This window comes from Miscanthus floridulus, chromosome 1 (assembly GCF_019320115.1).
Source record: "Miscanthus floridulus cultivar M001 chromosome 1, ASM1932011v1, whole genome shotgun sequence".
In the NCBI taxonomy this organism is placed as follows: Eukaryota; Viridiplantae; Streptophyta; class Magnoliopsida; order Poales; family Poaceae; genus Miscanthus; species Miscanthus floridulus.
Window position 1 is genome coordinate 46,528,049 of NC_089580.1, and position 25,556 is coordinate 46,553,604.

A 25,556-nucleotide genomic window follows, 5' to 3' on the forward strand; every position below is an offset into this window, starting at 1 on the left:
ATGTTCCTCGACCGGGTCATCCACTGCTTTGGCATACCCAACAGCATCATCACTGATCTGGGTACTCAGTTCACTGGGAACGCTTTTTGGGACTTCTGCGATGAAAGGAGCATAGTAGTAAAATACGTCTCGATGACGCACCCTAGAGCTAATGGATAGGTCAAGCGGGCAAATGGTATGATTTTGGACGCATTGAAGAAGAGGATGTACAGAGAAAATGACAAAGCTCCCGAAAGATGGCTCAAAGAGTTACCAGCCGTGGTCTGGGGCCTCAGAACTCAGCCCAGTCATAACACCGGTGTCTCACCATACTTTATGGTTTATGGCGCTGAGGCAGTCCTCCTAGTAGATATAGCTTTCAGATCAACACGGGTAGAGAACTTCGACGAAGGCAAGGTTAATGAAGTGTGGGAGCTAGAAGTGAATAGTGCAGAAGAGAAGCGGCTCGATTCTTGCGTACGTACAGCCAAATACCTTGCTGTTTTGCATAGGTACTACAACAAGAACGTTAAAGAGCGGTTCTTCATGGTCGGGGACCTAGTCCTGAAGTGGAAGATGAATCAGGCTGGTGTCCATAAACTCACAACTCCATGGGAAGGGCCCTTCATGATCAAGGAAGTCACACGACCAACGTCTTACAGGTTAGCTCACCTGGACGGTACAGACGTACCTAATTCATGGCACATCAATAAGCTTAGGCGTTTCTATGCTTAACTACTAAGATATGTACTCCTCTTGTACTTTTGATTTAATTTAATAAAGCTATTATGATTTCTCCGACCACTCTGATGTGTCATTTTGAATTTTACGGTTATTCTAACTTAGCCAGTCAAAGCCGACACCATTCCTTCCTAGGTTTTCGGAGCAGGCCTTGTCTCTGGTTCCTCCCAATGCGTGCATGGGATCCGCTCTCTACGCTATGGGTGATTGGCAGGTCCCCCCTGGTTTGACTTGTCCACGTCTACGTGTGCACAGGTCATGCACCTCACACTCCGACCACATGGCAAATTAGGGCCATACAAACTTTTCAGGATGATGTGTTGACTAAACTGGTACAACTAAACAGAATGCTAACATGTTCTCACTTAGTTACACCAACACGAGTTTCAAGCTTAAATACGTTTTATACAAAACAAACAAGCTTATGATGATATACAGTTACGTTATTACAAGCTTGCCTAAAAAGGTACAAGTTTACAATAACACAACTACATCTTCTTCTACAGCTATAGCCTATCCTATTGGCTGGTCGGGGCAAGTGGCACCTGTTGCTCGCTGCTCCTAACATCTTGCTCAAGTCTCGGAGACTCTTGTACTGGTCAAGCTGAAGAAGATGGCCCTACCGATGCCTAGCTGGTCGAGACCACAGGCTTCATCGGCTGGCTTAAAATTGATGGCGCTTCTAGCTGACTTGTTGATGGCGTATCCTATACAGGTGTTGTCCCACCTCCACACAGGTTAATATCGCCAATTATTTTTGCCGACAAGTCCAGCTGGGTCATCTGAAGCTAGCATGGTGTATCCTGCCCCGTAAGTTGTAGAGACCATGCAAGCATCTTTCTGTGCACATCAACATTGCCTTGTTCTTAAGCACATTGAAGGTACCAATATTAGGTAGAAACAAATTTTTATGAGCCAACTTATTGGATTCACCATTATGATCCAACACTTCCTGGACACCTTAATAGATTGCACTGTGATCCAGCGGGTCTGATCAAGTTATTCAATGAATGCTCTGACGGTGAATCTTAAAGGAATCTTCATCTTTCTTCAATCTCCGTTTTTAACTTGGATCTTGATTAAACTTAACATTGCGTCCTTGAAACATATTATAACATGTCTAACATCATTCACACACAACACTTTAGTCGGGACTGTGTTGTTATCAAAATCACCAAAACTAAAAGATACGACTATCACACATGATCCTTACAGTTGTTATCCTAAACACTAAACGATAAATAGTCGGTCGCTTGATGTTTAGCCATTATTCGAACAAAAAACCATTTAAACATGCAGAACAACCATTTAAACAGATAAAAGGCCGATTAAATAAAAATGACGTACCACCTGTAGCATTTTAAATATGTAAAAGGGTTAAACGGTCGTTTAGGCAAACAAGTCCTTACACTCATTCCTATGTTTGCAAACCATATCAATAAAAATTGGGGCAATTTTTTATTTGGCCCTGATTTAAAGTTGTCTTTCTTCCTTGGCCCTGAACAAACTTCTACCTATTTGGCCTCACTCGAAGTTTATTTTTCAATCTGGCCTTATCGTCATCTCCCGCCTCTAACACCGTTAAGTGGCACATGAAATGACCAAACTGCCCCTGAGACATTATGAGAAACCAAAGGTCACCTAGGCAGCATAACAACATAATTTTAAGCACTTTGAATCATATCATATGTTATGAAAATTGATTCAAAGTGCTCAAAATTATGTTGTTATGCTGCCTGGGTGACCTTGGTTTCTCATAATGTCTTAGGGGCAGTTTGGTCATTTCATGTGCCACTTAACGGTGTTAGAGACGGGTGATGACGGTAAGGCCAGATTGAAAAACGATACATCAAGTGAGGCCAAATAGGTAAGAAGTTTGTTTCAGGTCAAAGAGAAAGACAATTTTAAACCAGGGCCAAATAAGAATTTTTCTCGAAATACAATGCGCACGAAATGATACGGTGAAAAGAACTTACCGGGGATAATACAGTGCATATAAGAGAGGTGGCACAGTTGAAGACCAAAGTACTGAAGCCCTCAAAGCTTGATTGGTTGGACGGGAATTATTATATATTAGAGCAAGAGAAATTTATTTCCACGGTGACTGAAGATTGTTGTGGAAGCAATCAATCGGAATCGAATAGGATGATTGACTGATTGTTAACTTGAGCAGAGACCACCGAGAGGAAGAGATCGACTTGAAGAGGGGTACATACTGGTTGGCTGCCTGGGGAAGGAAACAAACCAGTACCACGCTCATTCTGTGCTCCTATCTCTCACCTGATCAATCAAGCTGCTAATTGGCCGGGCTGCCCACCCTATTCTCCATTTGTCCTCTCGGCTGCAGATTTGCAGTGTGACCTCGATGGATATTCGGGGTCTGAAAACAGGGTTTCTGATGGTCCATCCCTGTCCTGAACGTGAATAATATGCTTCTGATCATGATTGCAGTGACGTAACAATGTACACTAGTTAGTTCCTCCTGCAAGCTACCTGCTAGCCGCTACATCTATCTATATATAGGCATTAGTAGAGTATAATGTCGATCATTACTTGGCTGCTGTATCCGTGACCTTGGCTCTGGGAGTTGGAGCTATTTTGGTCTTGAGATGGAGGAACGGCGGCCGAACGAGCCATGATACGAGGCTGCCGCCGGGGTCAAGGGGCCTGCCGTCCTCGGGGAGACGCTCCACTACTTGGCAGCGTCCTCAACTCTTGGGCTATGTGCCACCCTTCTTCCAGAAACGGTTGGAGAGGTATATATATACCTTCTTCTATATATCACAATAGCTTCCTTTTTAGTCTATATACTAGGTAGCTTTCATGGTTCCATACAGAATAGGCTGTTCAACAGAGCTAGAACACCGGCGGTACGGTGTGAGTGTGACGAGCGCCGCCGCTGCACCCATCGGCAACAAGGACCGTGCATGCTCACAGCTCATTGGCGCCACAGATTTCTTCGGACGCACATGCACATCTTATTCAGCAGGGCTAATTCAATGCTCTGTTTTATATTTTTATATAGTTCCACCATCCCCAAATATGTACAATACCAAATAAAATACACTACGATATTGAAGACATACGGAGTACTCTATATTTTATAAAAATGAATCTAATTTAATGTTATAGTCCCACCATCCACAAATGTAAAAAGATTTTAGGACAGATTTAAGAATATAAGGAAACTACTCACTCCGTTCTAAAATATAAGTAATCGAGGATTCAAAATTTATACTAAAATATAAAGTATTTTAGGTCCTCAACTTCTCTCTCTCTCTCCTCTGTCTTTATTAACCAAATACCCTTTTCCTTCTATGTACACCATACTTTCCTCTCAAATTCATGGAAGGAAATAATAACATGTAAAGATTCCTTTTAAACTAGGAAAACAATAATCGAACTACTCACTCTTTCCTAATGAGTGAGAAGTAATGTGATATTTTAGTAGGCTCCTTATTTTATCTGAAAATCGCTTTAATTCAAGAACAAAGGGAGTAATTACGATGCATCTTGATCAATTACACCAACACAAATAACACCTGTCAATAATTTATCTAAATGATGCCCCTCAATTAACAGGTTGTTATATTCCGGAAGAGATTGTTTTTTCTAACGCAATAAATTCTTTATTTTGGTACAAAGGGGTCACATGTTCCGAACAAGTACATCTTTTCATAAACTTGGATCAAACTTAGAGTCATATTTATGAGTATGACGTAGGATAAATAAAACGTACTAAAACATATTGCATTTGCATTTGCAAAAGATGGACTGCATATTTGTGATTTGTCTTCGGCCGACGATTACCTCCTTGCAACCCATAGTTAGATGCATGATCCTGAGCGATTTATAACTAATCACGTACGTACGTGGTTGTAATTAAAGGGATTGCATGCTAGTAATGGATCGATGTTGATGCTTGGACTTGGAGTTTGCAGGTATGGCCCCATCTTCCGGACGAGCCTAGTCGGGGAGGACCTCATCGTGTCGCTGGACGCAGAGCTGAACGCTCATATCCTGAAGCAGGAGGAGCGCGGCTTCCAGATTTGGTACCCGCCCTCCTTCATGCGCGTCTTCGGCGCCGACAACATCACCGCTAAGATCGGCGTGCTCCACCGTCACATGAGGACCCTTGTTCTCCGTCTCTTTGGTCACCAGAGCATCCGCTCCGTGCTGCTGCGTGACGTGCAGCGGAGCGCGCATGACGAGCTGCGCTCATGGCTCGGCAGGCGGGACGTCGAGGTCAGGACGGCCATCTCCAGGGTTAGTTCTTTATTAGCTTCCTCTTTGCCATAGTAATAACAACAGAGCCGATCGAGGTCTCTCGCAATATAACTGACAGAGCAAATTAAAGTGCATGTGCCGTGTTTATTTATATATATATGCTTATGAGTCTGCACTCTGCAAGATGATATTTGGCGTCACTGCAAAGAAGCTGATCAGCCATGATGATGCAGCATCAGGAGGAAGGTTGTGGGAATGCTTCCACGACTGGACTTCGGGGCTACTCTCATTTCCAGTTCCATTCCTGGCACAACCTTCTACAATGCATGCAAGGGCGTAAGAACGTTATGAAGATGCTGAAGCAGCAGCTCGTTGAGCGTAGGAATGCAGCGGATCGCGAGACCGTGGATTTCTACGATCTTGTGATCGATGAACTGAACAAGCCACACCCTATAATGGACGAGAGCACCGCGTTGGACTTGCTGTTCGCGATGCTCTTTGCAAGCCATGAGACGACATCGATGGTATTGACCGTCATACTCAAGTATTTGACGGACAACCCCAAAGCTTTGCAAGAACTAACAGTAAGTAGATTAAGTTATTTAATTTGTTCCCACAATTATTTGATTGTGTCCAGTTCTCAAGGAAAATATGTATCATCAGAACATACCAACGTTTACATCGAATTCGTATTTGGATGTGTGATGTTTTCAGGAGGAGCATGAAAAAATCCTAGAAAGAAGGGTCGATCCAGACTCTGATATCACGTGGGAGGAGTACAAGTCTATGAAATTCACATCTCATGTATGTACCGACATAATTGTAAAAAAAAGAAAATAAATTTGAAAAACACACAAATATATCTTGTCCATGGCAGAATTCAAATGGTTGTCTTGGACTAATATGCTTTCTATGTCACATAGGTTATACATGAATCTCTAAGGCTGGCAAACATCGCACTGGTCATGTTCAGGAAAGCAGATCAGGATGTGCACATAAATGGTATGCATAATCCCCAACCCCCCCCCCCCCCCCCCCACACACACACACACCACCACCACACACACCATCATGTCCAATAAAAAATATTCTATCTACATTTCCTACTACATATTTAAGAGAATATAAATCGATGTTCTAATCCATCCATTAAGATGCTATACATATTATGCACTCAGGGTACACAATTCCAAAAGGATCAAAGATCATGATCTGTCCACTAGCATCGCACTTGAATATGAAGGTTTACGAGGACCCCTCAGTGTTCAATCCATGGAGATGGAAGGTATATATGTGAAATAAACTCAAATAAGATCAACAGATAAATCCCTGGCCCAAAGATCACACAAGTGTGCATTATGTATAGGATATTCCTGAACCAGTCGGTGCCTCTAAGGACTTTATGGCCTTTGGGGGTGGTTTGCGGCTATGTGCTGGTGCTGATTTTTCCAAGATGCAAATGGCTATGTTCCTCCATTACTTGGTCACAAATTACAGGTAAAAAAAACTCTCACTTTTAGAGAGAGGGGGGGGGGGGGGAGCTATTAAATTTTCATCAATATACAAAAGTACTTATCAACTGTATGACAAAATCCATATTGTGTTCTCGTAAATAGGTGGAAAACCATCAGCGGTGGGACAATAGTATTCTATCCAGGGTTGCAATTTCCAGATGGCTTCCACGTCCAGCTTCTTCCAAAAGTCTGAAACATGGTTCTAAAAAACCCTATCAAGAAATTAGACGCATGATATTAATAACTATGTTTTTAGTAGTAGTCATATGACTAATAAATTTGAATAATTTTAGCAAATATTTTATATTTACCAGGGGAAGGAGAAAAGGCTTAAAATTAAAAAAATGATCCGATAGATTATTCGAGCATACTATGTTTCAAGAGTAGTTGGCAATGTTGTACTACAATGATAGCCGGTCGGAATGACTTGTATTACCAAACAGAGGGCGTATGTGTGTAATTTTTTCGAGTAAGACTATGTATGTGAGTACAAATTGTTAAGCATCATGTAATATATCCAATTTAATGCAAAAGCTTGGTTGTTTGGTGTATATAGAGTCCTCCAAACATGTCATGGATGATGTGTTTGGCCAAGCTAGACATTGAAGATGGTATAGAGCTTATATTTGATTGCATGAAAACAGTCTGCCCGACTCACGCAGCCCTTTAGTCACTTACTCGTAATCTCTTGAGGATGGTAAGGATTGCTAGGGTTAGTCTCATAGCATGACCAACATCACACTCACAACCTTTGATTGGCTCGAGTACAACTAAAACAACACCCATGTCATAGGTCTATTGCAAACAACATCCTAACCTGGTCGGACAATGCAATTAAAGAGGGTTTTGTGGATGTCATGGGGCAGCTGCTCCATGCTAGTGTTTGCTTGAGCCAGTGAGGATGGGGCCTCATCGCTGAGAACTCAACATTGCTCCACCCTAATATGATTATTGTTTGTGGTTTCCACCTCTAAACTACCTTTATATAGTGCAATAGCTAAGGCATCCATCTAAAAACATGGTACATACGCCACCTAGGGCAATTAGTAGTGTCGATTACATGGGCTCCGGGTATCCAAGCTGAGTCCAAAACCGACAACTAGTGGTTGGTCAATTGGATGGCACTCAGTTTAGGTTATTTAGCTCGAATGGTCCTCATTGAGTTAGGCATCCTTCATGGTGTGCTCACTACTGGATTCAGGTGCTTTGCCGAGTGCCGCACTCGGCAAAGAGCAGTCGGCAAAGAACCCGTCGGCAAAGGTTTCTTTGCTGAGTGCCACTTATTGGGCACTCGGTAAAGCCTTTGTCGAGTGTCACCTCAGCACTCGGCAAAAAAAAATCCGACGTTAACTCTAACGGCCTCTTTGCCGAGTGCCACCTCAGCGGCACTCGGCAAAAAAAATTTCCTTTTTTTTGAAAATTCTTTGCCGAGTGCCATACTCTTGCACTTGGCAAAGAAATTTTTTCTTTTTTTAAAAAAAACCTTTGCCGAGTGCCATGGCTCCGGTACTCGGCAAAGCTGGGAAATTAGGCCTCTGCTTCCCAGCTTTGCTGAGTGCCATGGTCACGGCACTCGGCAAAGAGGAAAAAATGCTATTTTTTTCTTGCTTTCCATCAGCACAAACAAAGAAATCACATATATATCAACACACAGCACAGGATATATCACATACACATCCATATTCCATCACATACACATCCATAACCCATCACATACACATCCACCATCCATAATACATCACATACAAATCCATTGTCCATAATCCATCACATACATTCGCATCATCCATGACAATATCCATCACAATATATATGTCTCTAGTAGTAGTCCAACATAAGGCTAAGTCTAACACGAGTCCATGCAACATAAAAAGAAACAAATAAATGGTACCTACTGCCAGCCTCCCCACCCGGAGTGTGAACTGCCACCTTGAGGAGGGCCAGTTGTCCACCCGGCCTGTGGAGAAGGGCCACCTTGAGGAGTCCGGTTCGAACCCGCCGACTGTTGCTGCACAAAGGAGAAGCGAATTCATGAGTATCTACAAGAGGACCACACAAGGTAAAGGAATAAACAACCATATATACTGACCAGAGTCCCTATAGGAGGAGGAGGAGCCACAACTGGAGCGAGCAACGATTGGGGCACGACCAAACCTGGCAAGGCCTGAAGGCTCGCCATGAAGTTGAACATGTCCTATAGCCTCTGCGCCTCGGCCGCCCTCTGGGCTTGTACAGCCTCCATCTCCAGCCAATGGGCCTCCGCCTGGGCCGCCTGCTGGGCCTCCAACCTCCGCAAGTTGGCCTGCAACATTCCACCCGCAATGTTTAAACAATGCAAAGGCAAGGTAGATGTGTAAAAGCAATCAACGATGAATAAAATAGTACTAACCTGGAGTTCCGCCATCTGCTGTTGTGAGCTCTGCTACCGAGAGCATATAGGGAGGGAGGAGCTCGTGCTCCTTGCTCGAATCTCGGCGAGGTTGGGAACAGAGGCGGAGTCGATTGTGTTGTCCGCCATCTAGTACCGGTCGTGCTGCTTCCCTCCTCCCATCCTCACCAGGAGGTCTGTGTCCTAGGGCTGGGTGGCCGGATCGAAGTCCTCCTCATGGCGCTCGTGGGCCACCGAGGTGTACTCGCTAAGCTTGCTGTGGACACTCGCGTTGGTGTACGCCTCGGGCCCGTCCGTCGGGTTGTAGGTGACTTCTGGGGCCGTTGCCTTGCCCTTGTGTGCCAGGGTGTACGTCATGAACTCGTTACATTCCTGGCCTTGGTGCGCCTGGGACTGCGAGGAAAATACAAAGATGATTACAAGTAATGAGAATTGAGCGTTAGAATAAATAAATAAAGATGAAAACACAAAGAAGATTACCCATGTCTGGGCATACGCGCTGAGGCTCCGGTTGCCTTGGTGGTGTGGCGCCCCACCCATCTACAGGCGGCAGTCCCGACGGATGTTGTGCTTCTCCGCCCACTCCTCCGAGAGCCACCTGTCCACAATGGCCTCGCAGCAGAGGCGGTGCCTGGCGCACCAATCAGGATATTGCTGCACGCCATCAAGTTATTGATATGTCAGAAGATGAAATAAAGCTTACCTATTCTTCATGGAAGGAGTCAGTATTAATGTTTCGTACTTACCGAGAGGTACTACTCCTTGGTGAGCGTCCTAGTCCTGGCATCGGCCTTCCTCACCACCTGACCAAGGACGTCAGCGCTGTAGTTGATGATGCACTGGAGCCGTGTCTCGTGGTACAGGTCTGAGAGTCAGGACCTACAGACCTTGTCCTGCACTCACGCCGCCCGGTCCTCAAACCCTTCGTCGCACCTGAAGAAGTCCTGCATACAGACATCATGTATAGTTTCATTATTTCAAGAACGACCAATGAATGCGTAGTATTGACCAATTTAGTGCGATGAAGACTCACCCAGAACTCGGCCTTGATCCGTGTTGCAACGGTGCCGAACTCGCTGTCCTCGGCGGCGTAGAAGTGGTCCCATGTCTAGGGCGACGAAGTCACCGAGGCGTAGGTGACCATGCCAGGGTAGTGCTGCCGAATCAGAAGGCCTAGGGTGCCATTGATGTGCCGGCCCGTTCCGGACACAACTTCCCAGTTGCTGCAAGAGTCATTAAGAAGAATTGTTAGTCTCCGGTTCGATTTTCAACATGTCATATGAAATAGTAGTGAAATAATACTTACTTGTCGCCGCTGGGTCGAATCACCAAGCGCCGGTGAAGTGGGATCGGCCGGGCCGGGAGCTGCGAGGGCCCGCGCAAGTAGACTCCCGACGAGGTAGAGCCAGAGGCAGTGCAAATGGAACCCCCTTCTGTCGCTATCACCGCCTCCCCGTGGTCCGACAAGTCAGAGGAAGTGCCACCCCCTCCTATGTGCAGGCCCACCGCCTGGTCGTCCTCGTCCACCGACGGGGTGGCAGCCGGCTGCACCCTCGTCCTCGGATGGCCACGGGGCGGCCGCTCCTCGTCCTCCTCGTCGGCGGCTCTGGCAAGGGGTCCTCCTCAGCATGGGGTGGTGAGCGCTCCCTCATGTAGAGGGAGTTGACCCCCCGACGGGCCTGCCTTCCGCCCGGCATTTTGTCGAGTGCCTGCAATTTCAAAGAGTGAACCAATTAGCACAGTTAAATTACAAGTACTTATAAAGAGATGCAAAATGAACGAAACATAATTACAATAATAATAATAATAATAATAATAATAATAATAATAATAATAACAATAATAATAATAATAATATAGTATTACATGAATTAGAAATATTCTTCACGATCGGCAGCGGCTAGATCATAGGTGTCGTCATCACTATCAATATTGTCGAGTAAATCGGGCTCATACACATGTGGAGATGTCCTAGTTTGTGAGCATCGTATGTGACAACGTGCTCAAAACTTTTTAAATTTTTTCCACGGCATACGCATACGATACGGCGACAACTCGACAAGTTTCATGATTTTCGGAATTCGTTCACATTTTATACAATTAAAAAACCACTCCCACGCAAGTTGGCGGCGTTGCCCCGTGAGCACGTTGATCGAAATTTCGAGACAGTTCTTGGATTTAGCCTAAATTTACACTAAGAAACAAGGATAACATTTTTTGAACGAATGTAATCCATTATTCGATGCACCTGCAGTTCAAACTTACATTTTCTGAAAAAATTCAACAAAACAAAATAAACTATAGAAATATGCCAAAAGGCAATGAAAATGTCCCAAATTTAAACATGTTGTTTGTGGTAGTGTACTAACGCTTCAAAAAAAAATTGGTGGCAAAAAACCAAAAAAAATTATTTTGTCGAGTGCCAAACGGGGGGCACTCGGCAAAGAGGACGCCGCTGGATGCCGTTAAGCCCCTACCAATCTTTGCCGAGTGTCTGCCTTTGCCGAGTGCCAGGCACTCGGCAAAGACAGCCTTTGCCAAGTGCAGGTCTTTGCCGAGTGTCATATTTTGCCGAGTGCGGCGCTCGGCAAAGCAGGTCTTTGCCGAGTGCCCGAAATTTGGCACTCGACAAAGATTTTTGTACTCGGCAAATCATGTGTTTCTCGTAGTGGCTTGCCCTTCTTGAGCCTCTCCACCTCTTACATTAGCTTGGCGTTCTCGTCTACAATGAAGTCATCACAAGTTTCTTCAAGAACTTTCTCAATACAAAATCCATTGCAAGTGGTTAGTTCACAAGAGGTGGAGGCATTACCTTAGAAATAGGAATTGACCTTGAGCTAGACTGATTCATGCACAAGGGAGGCTCTTTTGTATTAAGGATCTCAAATTTGGATTTAAACTCACAATGTTCCTTGTCTAACAAATAAAATTTGTTAAGCAATGATTTATAATGAGTGACAAAGTTGGACTGAGTTCTTTAATTTCTTCGAGGGCCTTAATTTCTTTAGATTGTCTTTTTAAAAGCCTCTCTTATTCACGGAGCAAGTGAAGTAGGTTTTCTTCTTCATCGGAGAAGTCATCACTTACATTGCTTTTCTTACACATGGTCATAAGGCATATTGGTGATGACTTGGTGAAGAGGCTTGACTTGGAGAGACGGGTGGTGAAAATACATTCTATTAAGCACATTAGTCCAAACATTACTGGGCCTTTCCCTAGTCCCTGTCACTCGTCGCTATAATAGTGGCACCAATACTATAGCAGGGTTCATGTTTGAGTACATCAAGTTCACTTATTGTTTTGAATAAAGGGAAAAGTTCTGGTTCGGCTAGTAGCCCACCTTTCCTCGAGTCTGGTTTTGGACATTTAACTTGAAATAAGTTGGTCATCTAGCTAGCTTCAAATTTGGTTTTACATCTTCTGGAAACAATAAGATAGTTTACTTTATTAAAATTCATTTACTATTTATTTTAAATAAAATTTGGAACCGATGGTATTTTTTATAAAAAATACAATATATCTGTTACTGCAATGCTTGAAGTTACTTGGATCTTTTTGTAATTGTTCCTAATGTTTTATTACTCTTAGTTGTGCCCATTATTGATAAGTTATTGTTTTGTTCTGTATAAAACTCGAAGATCAACCAAATGCAAAAATAATACCAGATATGTTGGAGTCAAATTAACCAAATCATTTTTGAGGGCTAGCAAATGACATACTAGTTGCAACGCCTAGATGGTATAAATAGTCAAAACGATAATTGAAATAGAAATAATGTACATGACCATAGACTACAAATACTAGGAATAGGAACAAATAAAATCCAAATAACTCAATCAGACCACTAAAAATATATCATATTTTTTAGTAAATGTTTAGTACTAGTTTCAAACTTTTTTTATGTAATATGAATGAGCAATAAGTTTAGAGAGTAAACCTGATTTGTATTATTCTCAGGTAACACAAAACATACTTTTTGCAATCAGCTCATATTTGCTTGTTGAAAATCTAACGTGTTGGTTCTACTGTGGGCACGAGGAATTTGAGTTAGGCAGCTGATATTTACACTGAAACGAAGGTATTTTTTTCTGCTTCTTTTTCTTTTTTGACCAAGACGACATCCGTGTAACTGACTGCTAATGTCCTTATCATCCAACGTTTTCAGAATGTGACTGTACTTGCAATTATCGTAGAGAACACAGACCACGCACGAAAAAAACATGAGTTGCCACTTGCTTTCCTCATCAATGCGCAATGGTTGACTGAAATCGCAGAATTAATCCTTCGATTTCAACAAATATGGCGTAATTGTGATTTGGTTAAGAATAAACCGAGGTACAAAAACATATTTATGAATTTTTTGCTTCCGTGAATGGTCTTTTATGTTTAGGATTAAAGGTTAATTTTGTGTGGGATTGTGAGTTCGGTTTTACTTTGGTTTTGGAGGAACTTGAAATAAGCTTGACCTGATTTCTCTCCTAGGATCGGAGGACGAAGCAGATTGTATTATTTCCATTATATTTTATATCTATAATAAAAAAGAAAACCCATATTTGCATGGTGAATCGTTGATCCCAATGCTGGCGTTCTCTTCATGCTCTTATTTATTGTTCATTCATTCACATGTGCAATATCAAGATGCAGACTTACATAGGGAACAGAAAACAGAAAAGGAAGCTAACACTACTGGAAAACTGGACTTTGCCGAGTGCTTTTTATCGAGATGTCTGGATTTTTGGCATCCAACGTCACAACTTGCCCGAAACCTTCTCAATTCTTTACCACAGCCTCCACATGCGATAACACGACGTCTCGACAAGTTTCGTGATTTTCGGACTTCGTTTGCATTTTATATAATTTAAAATCACATTTCCAGCAAGTACCTCGACATGTTACGTCAACGAGATGCTCGACATTTCATGTGAGTTCCTGGATACGGCCTAAACATACCCTAAATATCATGAGTATCAATTTTTGGATGACCAAAGTCCATTATTCCATGTACATTCAGTTCAAATTTGAAATATCCCGAAAATTTCGACGAAACGAAATAAACTAATGAAATATATAAAAAAAAGTCAAATTTGCCCCAAATTTTAAAATAGAGTTTGAAATACTGTCACAAGGCCCAGAAAAAAATTTGGGCCCAAAATAAAAAAAAAATATTTTGCCGAGTGCCATGCGGGTCACTCGGCAAAGCGGGCTTTGCCGAGTGCTGGCCCAGGGGGCACTCGGCAAAGTTGAAATAAAAAAACAGTAAAACCCCACCGGCCCAACCCCAGCGCGGCAAAGTGGGCTTTGCCGAGTGCCGGCCCAGGGGGCACTCGGCAAAGTTGAAATAAAAAAAACAGTAAAACCCCACCGGCCCAACCCCCGCCCGCTCCCCCGCGCCCACCCCAGCCGGCGCCGCGCCCACCCCCGTCTCTGGCCGCGCCCCGCCCCCAGCCGCCGGCCGCGCCCTACCCCGGTAGCTACCCGCGCCCACCCCGCCCCCGGCCGCGCCCCGCCCCCAGCCGCCGGCCGCGCCCCGCCTCGGTAGCTCCCCGCGCCCGCACCCACGCCATCCGCCGGCCTCGCCCGTCGCCGGCCACGCCCGCCGCGCCCACCCCCGTCTCCGGCCACGCCCCTCCCCGGCAGCTCCCCACGCCCACCCGCCGCGCCCCGCCCCCAGCCACCGGCCGCGTCCCTCCCCGGCAGCTCCTCGCGCCCGCCGCCGGCCTTGCCCGCGCCCTCCACCGGCCTTGCCCGCGACCGCGCCCGTCGCCGGCCTCGCCCGCCCCCATCGCCGACCGCACCGTGCCCCGCCCCGGCAGCTCCTCGCGGCCCGGCCCCCCTCGCCTCGGCCGCCCAGAGGTGGCTAGCTGGTGCCGACCGGCCATTTTCGGTAGCGGCGGCCGTGTCTCGGCTGTCCCTTCCCTTGCTGCGCCGCCCGTAGGAGCAGGGGAGGTAGGAGGAGCAGTGGAGGAGGGAGAGAAGGGAAGGGGAGAAGAGGAGGAAGAGAAGAGGAGGAAGAAGGAAGAAGGGAGGACGAAGAAGGAAGAAGGAAGAAGGGAGGGAGGAGAGGAGAAGGGAGGAGGAAGAAGAAGGGAGGTGGAGAGGAGAAGGGAGGAGGAAGAAGGGAGGAGGAGGCCCGGCCGCTGTCCATGCCTTGTTAGCAGCGGTGTCGTGCCCTCGGCGCCCCGCTCCCGACTCCGCCCACCGTCGATGAGCACACTAGGTTCGCCCTTCCCTTTCTATTCAAATCGTGCAATGGATGTCGGCCATCGAGCCCTTGTTAGTAGTAATAGTTGTTGTATGTGGTTTTCGGCCATCGAGTCGTTGTTTGTGGATGTTGGCCTTCATGCCGATCTTTTTTGTAGGTTTCTAAAACCTCCCCATGCAGGGGAGGTTCTACCAAAATTTTCAATTGTCACTAATGTATTGCCTTTTTATGCAGGAGGAGGCCCCGCGCGGAGGGACCTCGGTGACCCCAATTGTCTTCGTTAGCGTTGCGGGTCTGCCTGCACCGCATCGCGGCGCCACTGCACTGACTCACCATAGCCCCGCTAGCCTTACCTCACCGGCACCCTAGGTATAACCCCTCTATCCGTATCATGGTCTTAGGTCACTGATCCTAGTTAGGAGTCTCCCGTCTGAAAGAGATGCGGTCAGAGTTATGTAGGTCTTTGCATATCTGCGAGCGTTTCTGTTTCGGATTGTCCACATTTTTTGGACAGCCCGCGGATGCGTAGATGGGTTAGTTTCCATGGTCCGCTCTGGTCCAAGATGGTGTTTCGGCATCACCCCCTGTTGTTCTCCGGATACACACTCTCCCTTGCAGGACGTGTATCGGGAGAACAGCGGGGAGGTGCTGCCGAAATTCCGTCGCAAATAGGAGCGAAGCATGGAAACTAACCTCATCTAAGGATCCACGGGTGGGATTAGGACCTATATTCCTCACCTATTAGAGAGTAGGGACACCGCGTAGATGCAATTGATGGTGACTCATATGTGATGATACGTCTGTGAAAGGATGGAGGACCGTGAGTGGATGTACACGCTCCGGAGAGACGAGCACGATTACGACTTGCTATTTATAGTCAAGGTCGAAGAATTCTTACAGTATGCATTTGGCAAGAGTGCTGGAGGCCATTCTCTAGTGGTTTGTTCGTGCAGCGGTTGTGACAACAGAAGAAGGAAAGATAGGTTAACCATGGGTAAACATATTGTGAAGTTTGGATTTACTCTGGGCTACCACCGGTGGATCCACCATGGTGAAGACAATCGTATCAAGGAGGATGTGGTGAGACCACGGCTCGAGGCTTTCGATGATGATGCCGGGGTAGCAGACATGCTAGATGACACGCACCAAGCTCAGTTCGCTAAAGGACATGACAAGGAGGAGATGGAGGCTGCCACAGGTGCCTTCTACCTAATGTTGGACTCGACACAGAGACCCCTTCATGATCATACTAATATTTCTCAGCTGGATGCCATTGGTCGCGTAATGGGGTTGAAGGCCGAGTTAAACCTAAGTCGAGAAGGCTTCGACAAGATGGTGGCCGTGTGGAGCGATATGCTACCGAAGACACACATTATGCCGAAGAACTTGTACGAGACAGAGAAGCTCCTTCTTGCACTTAAGATGCCGTATGACAAGATACATGTGTGTCCAAAGGGGTGCGTCCTATTTAGGAAAGAACACACGGATGCAAAGTACTGCCCGAAGTGTAAATCCTCTAGGTACGTGGAGGTAGACTCAGGCGATGGCCAGAAGAGGCAGCTTAAGATCCCCATGAGAGTCCTACGACACCTTCTGTTCCTGCCGAGGCTCCAATGACTATTCATGACCAAGGAATCTGCGAAACAGATGACATGGCACAAAAACGGCACATAGTACAATCCTGAGAAGATGGTACATCCATCCGATGCTGATGCATGGAAGTACTTCAATTCGCGACATCCTCTCAAAGCAGAGGAGGCTCGTAATGTACGTGTTGTGCTAGCAATAGATGGGTTCAATCCATATGGCATGATGGCTGCACCATACACATGTTGGCCCATGTTCATCATCCCCCTGAATCTCCTCCCCCTCCCCCGGTGTCTCCTTTCAACGGCATACTATGTTCCTATCATTGATAATCCCTAGACACCCAGGGAGTAATATGGGTGTCTTCATGGAGCCTATGATAGATGAGTTGATCGATGCTTGGGTCAAAGGGGTGTGGACATACGACCGAGCTACGAAGACTAGCTTCAAAATGCACGTCTGGTACCACTACTCCCTGCGTGACTTCCTGGCGTATGGGTTAATGTGTGCTTGGTGTGTTCAGGGATAGTTCCCATGCCCAATATGCAAGGAAGCTGTGAGGTTCATATGGTTGAAGAAGGGTGGCAAATATTTGTCGTTCGACAAACATCGTCAATTCCTCCCTCTTGACCATCAATTCAAAGAAGATGTCAAGAGATTTATGAAAGGTGTCAAAGTGACGGACCCTAGACCACGCTTGAGGACTAGGGCGGAGGTTCATGCTCAGATAGATGGTCTCGTGCCCAACGAAGATGGTGGTTTCGTGGGATATGGTGAGCAACATATGTGGACTCATAAGTCTGTCTTGATGAGGCTCCCCTATTTTGATGACCTCCTACTGCCCCATAACATTGATGTGATGCACACTAAAAAGAATATCGTCGAGGCACTTTGGGCAACGCTCATGGACACTGACAAGTCTAAGGACAACCCTAAGGCTAGAGTGGACCTAGCGACGTTATGCGATAGGCCAAACCTAGAGATGCGGCCTCCTGCAATAGGAAAGCAATGGAGAAGGCCTAGAGCCCCCTATGTCTTGAAAATCGATCAAAGGAGGGAAGTACTTCGATGGATCAAGAATTTAATGTACCTTGATGGGTATGCAGCGAATCTGAGCAGGGGAGTGAACTTAGAGACTCTATGAGTCAACAGGATGAAGAGTCATGACTACCACATATGGATTGAGTGGATACTTCCATCGATGGTTCGAGGCTATGTCCCTGAGCATGTCTGGCTAGTGCTGGCAAAGTTGAGCTACTTCTTTCGCTAGCTTTGTGCCAAGGAGCTATCTTCGACCGTCATTACAGAATTGGAAACTATGGCACCTGAGTTGGTCTATGAGCTTGAGAAGATCTTTCCACCTGGCTTTTTCTTGCTGATGCAGCATCTAATTGTGCACCTCCCGACCGAGGCACGGTTGGGGGGGCCATGCAGGCCCATTGGTGCTATCCAATCAAGCGATGTCTAAAGACTCTTCGCAAGAAATGTACAAATAAAGCCAGAATTGAGGCTTCCATTGCAGAGGCAAGCATTCGGGAGGAAGTAGCAAACTTCACGACATCCTACTACAAGCTGAACCTTCCTAGCAAGCATAATCCACCCCCTTGTTACAATACTGGCGAAGTTGAATCGACCCTCAGCCTTTTCAAATACCAACTAAGCAGCGCAAGTGGATCGACCCCCAAGAGATTGGATCTAGAAGATGTAACACCCTAGGTGTTTGGCTTCTACTAATTGCATTTCATTTCATAAACATGTGCATCATCTATATCATCATGCCTTTGTTACTGAAACATGCATATGCAACATTTTCCAATTGTGTATGTTTCATACTTGAGTGTTGTGAATAGTAATGGTGTAACATGTGAATGCAACCTGAGTTTCTTATACCTTGAAACATGGCAACATGGTAGTAATGTGACAAGTATAGAATAACAACAAAGTCATGCAACATGTGAAACATTGCATTGCAACATATGAGTGAATTGCTTGTTTTAGTTGCTTTATCACATGTGATCATTAGAAGTGGTATAACAATTTTGTAAAATGGTTGATCATGGTCTATTACACCTTAACTACACTTAGGTTACTTGTTGGGACATTGTTCATGTAGATCTAAATGACCAAAATGCCCTCAAGTGAAGGTTTGACTTGAATTGACCCTTGGAGTGTCACTGTTTGACTGATTCAAAAGACCAACTTAGAAACCTTGCATGGCTTTACACTCTTTACCAAAATTGTAGCTAATTTATCAAAGAACAAAAGTTGTTTTATGACCAACTCATGAAAATGTGTGGAACATGCTCAAACATGGCCCACAAGTCACATGTCCATGCTGATTTCATACTTAGCAAATTTTCCAAGTCCTAAAGTGAAGTACAGTTTCAAGTACCAATGTTTGGAGACTTGTATCTCCCTAACAAAGCCAAACCAGCTCGAGCTCCTATGATAAGAGTTGTAGTTCACATATAGATGATCAATTTTGTTAACTATGGCATGATCTAAATCATCACGGTTTAGGAGCAAATCACCGTCAAACTTGCTCTGTCAGTCACCATCGATGATCTTTGAATCGTGTTTTCAGAAAACGTTCAGTGAACGTGGCCGACCGGTTCAGAGAGACGATGCTGCGTGGTGCCACCCGTCGCCGCTCGCCTGAGCGTGCAGGCCACATACCGTGGATGCCCTGGCACGGCCAGCCGCGTCTTGAAGCCACCCCGCGCCTGCCCGACGCACTCGCCGCTCCATTTCTCCATTCCTTCGCCTCCTCCGCTCGCCGTAGCTCCGCTGGAACACCAAAGCCGCTGAGCCAAAAATCCACCTCCACCGAGCGCCTTGGTCTGATTCCTCCCAGCCACAGCACCTCCGTGTGTTCCTCCATGTCCGCGACCTCACCGTCATCGTTTTTTCACGCCAGGTAGAGCTCACCGCGTAGGCGGCTCCACCGGGTCGCCATGATCACCGCCGGCCGAGCTCGCATGCGGCCGTGCTGCTCGAGTCCCCTGCCATCCCTCCTCTGTCTCGCGCTAGGTTCTAGGAGTGTTGCCGTAGCTCGTAGGGTCGTCTTATCGGGCTACGACGCCGTAGCATCGCCGGAGCCGGCCCTGCCATCGCCGAGCGCCGCTGTGGCCATCGCCACCCCCTCTAGCTATGTCAGTAGCTGCAATAAAGGGTTCCCCTAGGTCCGCTCGGGTGAGGCGAACAAGTTGGCGCCGTTGCCATCGCCGGAGAAGCCACCGGCGACGAACTACGCCGCCGTCCGCTCCTTTCCCCTGTCTGTCTCGCTGACGTGCGGGCCCCTCTCGTCAGTCGCCGCGGCTGAGGCGGGAGCCCAGCGTGGGCCACGCCGTTGTCTAGGCCGCACCAGCATTGCTCGCGGGCTGCCATTTCCTTGGGCTGGCCCAGTAGCTGTGTAGGTTTTCCATTTTGTTTTGTTTAATTGTTTTTCACAGTTTTGTGTATAGATTCAAAAATGTGTAACTCAAGTTTGGTAGATCCAAATGTTATGGTTCCAATTTTGTTAAGTTCCTGGTCATGTCTAGTATTTAATAAAAATATTATATGAGCACATGTTTTAGAAATTTTGGATGAATGAAATAGGACTTTGAAATGTGTTTTTGGATACATGCAAACTTGTTTCAATTTTATCTTGAGTTTCTATGGTCCAAAAATGATGAAATTTTGTGGGTAATATATTATTGCTTAGTAGAAGCTCTGGTTAAAATTTCAGAGCTAGTGCATGTATAGTTTTTGAGTTATAGAATTTCTTTTTATCAATGGATGGATCTTGTGTGAATTTTCATAATTTTTCTATAGATCCAGTATAGGTAAAATTTGGTTAGTAAGGTTCTTATGTTAGAATGATGCTAGGAAAAATGTGAAATCTGTTGCTTGACACTTTTCATTAGGGTTTCCTAATTATGCTAAAAATAGGCATGCCACCTGTTATTTTGGATACAGCAAGTTTTGCTTGCTCAATGGCTTTGAAATTTTTATGGTAGTCTATGTGAGGCATGAGGTAGCTACTGTAATTTTTGTAGATTTTTCTGAATAGTTTTACTATATATATTGCTTTAATCACCTAATTAACTAAATAAATTTGAAAAGGACATTAAATAAGTTATTTAGAAGTTAGCATTATACTTTCTAGTGTTCCTCTGGTATGTGCAACAAGTTAGTAAACTTGGTTTGGTCAAATTAGGCTTTTGCATCATCATTAAATAATTAAGTTAGTAACCCTATCATTTCTGGACAGATTCTAGGTTTACTGAAATTTGATTTGGTTAACGTAAGAATCATGCTTTGATGTTTACAATTGATTTGTAGAGAATTTCACAAGCTTTCCAGAATGTCCTCATGCAAGTCATTTAGAATTGTAGAACTTTAGTTGTGATTGAATTAAGGGACTACTTGTGTGCATATGAAACTTTAAATGTTAATTTATGTATGCCTCTACTATTTCTAAGTTTGTGGTAATGTTCCTAGGTGTTAGGCCTTTAAATGAAGATGAGCATCTTTATCTTAGGTTATGCAAGTTAGGTAAGTTGATCTTGTTCTTTAAGTTAAGTTAGATACATGCTTAAAGTGATTTGAATAGAGCTATTTACTCGGTAAACGAGTGTCCAGTGATGCTTTCGTAAACACATACTGTGATTCATTCATCATGAGCATCATGTCATTCCTTATGCATCCATGATATTTATCTCGTGCATCGGCATGCAATAGGTGTACCAGAGGGAGTAACACTGCTGAAATTCGAGGAACCGAGCAAGCAGCAGCAGCCAACGCCGGAGATTCAGGAGGAGCAGCCTTCAGGAGAAGTGCCAGACGAGGTCGCCGTTGAGTGCCCGGATCACCATCCTTGCAACTTTATGAAAGGCAAGCCCCGGAGCATATTAAGCCTCCTAATTTCCGAGATGCAGTTACAGTATTATTATTACATATATTGTTGCATTAAGTTTAGGTGTTGGATGCAAACACTTGCTGCATTGGTTACCCCATTCCTTGTCCAGATATTATTACCCTGAATCCTATGTAGCTCAGGCTCGTGTAGTGCTTAGCCCTGCTTAAACACGGTAGAAGTCAGGTGATTTCCTGTCACCTACGAGATATAGGAAGATACATGTGGCACGGTTGGCTATATTTGCTATCGTGGAAAAGAACCAGTCTTAATTTGAAATGAAGACTGGACAGAGGCTTGCCGGTTTGCAGTGACTCCGTCTGTGTCGCTTAAGGACTGATTCTTGGAGCCTTTCCTGTTCATGTTGAACACATGCCTCTCTCTTAGTTGGCCGTGTCTGAAGACCGACCGCGAAGCCGAGTAGCTCACCTCAGGCCGAGAGTCGATAAGTATAAAGTATGCCTCGGAAGAAAGCCGTAGGTGTGAGTCCAAGGGCAGGTGATTTAAAAGTCCTGATCGTCCTGGCAGAAGGGTAATCCCTGAGAGCGCTGGCGCTGATCGAACCCACGAATTTGGTTCCTGAGTTGTACCAAAGGTAACCCACGGCTACCCTTGCTAAGTATGCCAGGGTGAGAGTTAGGAATACCCCCTCAGCTGAGTTGTAATTTGATTCGAGTTGCTGTCTCTCCTGGTTAGTGAGAACTTGATGGGCTTATCTCCAATGTAGATACACTAAATAACATAATGGTTCAGAAATGATGATATGATGATGATATCCTTATTATACCTGCTATGGTTAATATTGTTTGCTCCTAATAAGTGAGTGCTCTAGTACAGGTGCTAATCTAGTGGACAGGTAAATGATGATAAGCTTGATGCTAAGTTTAAATTGGTTACTATAATCATAAGCTCTTTTATGCAACTGTGTCAAGCTAGCCCACCTGAAAAGCCTTGCATGATCCTTGGTGTCTTTTATTTCTAGTTTTGACGGGTAAGTCTAGCTGAGTACCTTCTCGTACTCAGGGTTTATCTCCCACCTGTTACAGATGACCAGTTCTACTTTGGTTGCTGCAAGTACTGCCTTCTCCCAGCTGGGGATGAAGACTAGACCGTTGGGCACAGTCTCTACTAGTTCTCGTACCTGATAATGCTCTTGTGGGACATGACTCAGACTTGGCAATGTATTTGAAAACTATGATGTTTTGTACTAAACTATGTTGCTTCCGCACACTCAAACTTGGTTTGTAATATGTTATTTGAACTCTGATGGATGTAATCCGAATGCTACTTATGAAATGTTGTAATGGATGATGTGTTGTGTTGAATCACTACGATCTTGGTTTGTATGTCGAGAGTTGGTTGAAATCTTTCATGATTTCCGGACTACCGGGATTATGGGAGTACAGGAATTTGATCACTTCGGCGATTGTTTTTGTACTTACGTTCTTATGATTTGGACGGTTCTGTTACAGCTAGCATCAGAGCAAGATTTGACACTAAACATGTCATTTGTGTATTTAAAACAAAAGTATTTATGAAAATCCTAAATTAAATACTAAGTATTGCCAGTGGTCATATCCCTTATGCCCAAATAAGGACTCTTAGGTGGCTTATTAAAGTACTAACTTTGGGGTTCCTGCTTGTTTCTGTTTCATCGTCCATACGGCGTGCTATTGTATGGATGCCATCCGCTTGGGTGGTAATGTATGGATCAAAATACCTCTACGCTCTGGTAAGTGGGAGTTGTGAGAGCATGACCGTCCAATCATCGGTCTAGGGGAGAGTAGTTGTGGTTGCTCGCATACTTACATGTTCGATCATGTATCTATGAGAGTACTTAAATGTGGGTATCTCTGACGGGTAGCTGTGATACTAGAGTATATGCATCAGGGGATGCATGTATGAAAGTATTTAGTTTACTGCTTGTTTTCTATGCTTTTTGGGAAATTACTGGGCTGAAATAAAATTTTCTGCAGGTACACTAACAACGTATTGTTGTAGATCGACTAGCTACCGTATATGAGAGAACGTATGTATGCCACCGTATATTTCACTAGCCTTTAAATTTTTCTAGGTTTGTGAGGACGTACGGATCGTGCATGCATCATGTTCAAGCATACATGGCATTTCTTGCATTACTCCCTCCCTTAAAATATGATTGTCCCGACTAATTAAATTTCGTATCCCTTAAATGATTCTCCCCTTACGTTGTAACTTTTTGCTACAGATGGCGCGTACGAAACTCACTGCTCATAAGTCTGCTGGAGGCAGGGCGCCTCGTCACCAGTTAGCTCCTCGTGAGCCCTGTCCTGAGCCTACTGAGGCGGAAAGGCTGAGGATAGAGCTGGCTCGGGTGACTGCTGAGAGGAATGCGGCTCAGCACCGTTTGGAGCAAGTAACACAGGAACGGGACCAAGAGACCCTTGAGGTTCAGAGGTTGACAGTTGCTCACAGCAACTATGAACGTATGTTGATTCACGTGATGAACCAATGGAATGAAGCCTGGCACGAAGAGAATGTGTTGAGAGCGTGACAAGTGGAACTAGAGCAGCAAGTGGTAGTTGCTGAAGAGTACAATGACCATCTCCATGAGGAGATTCACCTGTTACACAATCAACTTCACCCTCTCCTGCCACCTGATGATGAGGATGAGATGGGCTCTGGTGTCATCATGGCTGAAGGTGATGATGACATGGAGGTCAATGGACCTGAGGACATTCCACCTGATGAGGAGGAAGATGAGGAGTTAGAGCCTACTAGTGATGAAGATGGAGGAGAGATCTTCAACACTGACTCCGAGGATGATGCGTAGTTTAGCTTACTACTTAGCTAATGTGCTAGAGCTAGTCTTTTGTTGATCCTCATGCATGAACGAGTAGCTTTGTATCAAGTTAATCGTTGGGATGTAATATCGAACCCTATGTTACCCTTGATGTAAGTTGGAACCACTATGGCTGGGATGTAACCTATCGAACATATTATGCTCCACGTATGTGATCTTTTGATGAATTTCGTCTTTGTGGTCTATGGATCTCGTTGTTGGTTAAGTCATCGCATTTATGTGTCGATTGATGCGCTTGATGAGTTGTGTGATTGTGATGAATGATTGTGCCTCTGTTGATAATATAAATGCATTCTCTCCAATGGAATCAGTTTGGCATAATTATACAATTCATCTACAAAAGTTTCCACATCGTCAGTGCTCATTGGCTATACCTTTTATAGATGGCTTATAACCTTCGTCGTGGTCGTAGCATGGGAGATGAGGAACAACCACCTCCTCCACCGCCCACACTAGCTGAGCTAATGCAGATGGTCGTGGAAAGTCAGCGCATGCTAGCTGAGGCTATGCGCCAGATGGCTAACCATGAGGATCGTCATGTCCGCTAGGGACCTGAGCTGAACCAGTACAGCAGCTTTAAGGATTTCATGGACACAAAGCCTCCTATCTTTCATGAGGCAGAGGAACCATTACAAGCTGATGAATGGTTGAGCACGATAGAGCAAAGGTTTAGATTGCTCCGTTTGACAGAAGGCATGAAGGCTTCGTATGCAGGACACCAGCTCCAAGGCCCTGTAGGCATCTGGTGGACCCATCACAGGACCACTTTCCCTGCAAACGTTGAGATAGTTTGGGACTAGTTCCAGACAGCTTTCTAGGGACACTTTATCCCTCCTGGTCTCAAGGCCATTAAGCATACCGAGTTTATGAAGCTAACCCAAGGCAACAAGAGTCTTAATGAATACCTCCAGGCATTCAACAACCTGGCGAGGTATGCTCCCGAGTTCATCGATACTGACGCCAAGAGAATAGCTAGCTTCAAGAGGGGACTTTCCCCTAAACTGATGAAGTCTATGGGCAACTGCAAGTGTGTCACCTTCAATGAGTTTATCAGCGACACCCTAACCTAGGAGAACAATGACAAGATATATGCTGCTTCTAAGAACCGTAAAAGAAACTTTGAGGCTGGTGCTTCTTAGTCTAAGGCCCCAATGGTATCCAAGACCCAGTACCGT

General features: G+C 45.1%; 1 pseudogene; it reads left to right on the forward strand.

Annotated features, from left to right (window-relative positions):
• Positions 1-6,997, forward strand: part of LOC136456144 (cytochrome P450 87A3-like) — a 39,824-nt pseudogene extending 32,827 nt beyond the window's left edge.
• Positions 6,998-25,556: the final 18,559 nt, after the last annotated feature.